At 41.2% G+C, this 1,911-nt stretch overlaps 1 pseudogene; it reads left to right on the plus strand.

Moving 5' to 3' along the window:
• The first annotated feature begins 708 nt into the window (after window positions 1–708).
• On the plus strand, window positions 709–1,532 carry LOC125930995 (40S ribosomal protein S3-like; annotated as a pseudogene).
• The last annotated feature ends 379 nt before the right edge of the window (window positions 1,533–1,911 follow it).

A 1,911-nucleotide genomic window follows, 5' to 3' on the forward strand; every position in this document is an offset into this window, starting at 1 on the left:
CTCTCTCTCTGCCCCTCCCCTGCTCAAGCTCCCCACTCCCAAATAAATAAATAAACTTAAAAAATAAAGTAGTATGGTCCTCTGGGTGGGATCTTGGAACAAAAGAGGACATTAGTAGTAACGCTAGTAAAATCCAAATACATTTTGCAGTTAATTAATAACATTGTACTAATGTTAATTTCTTAGTTTTATAGATATATAACATGGTGATGCAAGATGTTGACATTAGTGAAAACAGGATGAGAAGTATACACAAACTCAGTATTATTGTTGCATTCTTTCATAAATCTAAAATTACTTAAAAATAAAAAGTTAGGGGTGCCTGGGTGGCTCAGTCAGTTAAGCGTCCAACTTTGGCTCAGGTCATGATCTCACAGTTTGTGAGTTCGAGCCCCATCTTGGGCTCTGTGCTGACAGCTCAGAGCCTGGAGCCTGCTTCAGATCTTGTGTCTCCCTTTCTTTCTGCCCCTCCCCTCCTCAAGCTCTGCCTCTCTCTCTCTCTCTCTCTCTCTCTCTCAAAAATAAATAATAAAACATTTAAAAAAACTAAAATAAAAAGTGAAAAAAAAAGATTGCTAATACTCAATTGTCAGGGGTTTGGAAAGAATTCTTATGCACTCCTGGTGGTAATATATATTACAGCCTGTTTTTAGAGAGCAATTAAGCATTGTTTATTAAATATGAATGTGTTTATATTTTTTTATTCAGAAAATCTATTTCTATCAGCAGTGCACGGTGGCAAGATGGTGATGCACATTTCCAAGAAGAGGAAGTCTATGGCAGATGGCATCTTTAAAGCTGAACTGAATGAGTTTCTCACTCAGGAGCTGGCTGAACATGGCTACTCTGGGGTTGAGGTCTGAGTTACATTAACCAGGACAGAAATCATTGTCTTGGCCATCAGGACTCAAAGTGTTTCTGGTGAGAAGTGCTGGTGGATCTGGGAATTGACCCCTTGGTTCAGAAGAGGTTTGATTTCCCTGAGGGCAGTGTAGAGCTTTATGCTGAAAAGGTGGCCGCAAGAGATCTGTGTCCCAGTGTCCAGGCAGTCTCTGCTTCACACATTACTAGGAGGCCTTGCTGTGCAGAGGGCCTGCTATGGTGTGCTGTGGTTCATCATGAAGACTGGGGCCAAAGGCTGTGAGGTCGTAGTGTCTGGGACACTTGAAGGACATAGGGCTAAATCCATGATGTTTGTGGATGGCCTAATGATTCACAGTGGGGATCCTGTTAACTACTACATTGACACTGCTGTGTACTATGTGCTGCTCAGACAGGGTGTACTGGGTATCAAAGTGAAGTTCATGATTCCTTGGGACCCAGATGGTGAGATTGGCCCTAAGAAGCTGGCCCTAAGGAGCCCCTGCCTGATCATGTGAGCATTGTAGAACCCAAAGATGAGATACTGCCTACCACCCGCGTCTCAGAACAAAAGGGTGGGAGGCCAGAAAGGCCTGCCATGCTGCAGACAGTACCCACAGCATAACAAGGTTTCCTTGGCAGGTGGATCTGGAATCTGGATTTTGCTCTGTAAAGACCTTTAATAAAACCTTTGAAAAAGAAAAAAAAAAAAAAAACGACAATCTATTTCTTGGAATTCCTCTTATAGAAACTTGAATGCTAGCTTTTGGAGTGTCTTTCCCTTCTTAGATAATTCGGCATAATTCCTCCCAATGAATCTAGGAGGTTGTTAGAGAGTGGAATGTTTGGTTTTCTAACTTCAGAGTTAAAACAATCCTTATTTTTTTATAAAGTAACTTATTATAAAATAAACATTTATTTATTTATTTATTTATTTATTTATTTAGAGAGCATGCAACTACAAGTGAGGGAGAGGCAGAGAGAGAGGGAGAGAGGAAGAGAGAGAGAGAGAGAGAGAGAGAGAGAGAGAGAGAGAGTCCTAAGCAGGCT

The sequence above is a fragment of the Panthera uncia genome, chromosome A2 (assembly GCF_023721935.1).
Source record: "Panthera uncia isolate 11264 chromosome A2, Puncia_PCG_1.0, whole genome shotgun sequence".
Lineage (NCBI taxonomy): Eukaryota > Metazoa > Chordata > Mammalia > Carnivora > Felidae > Panthera > Panthera uncia.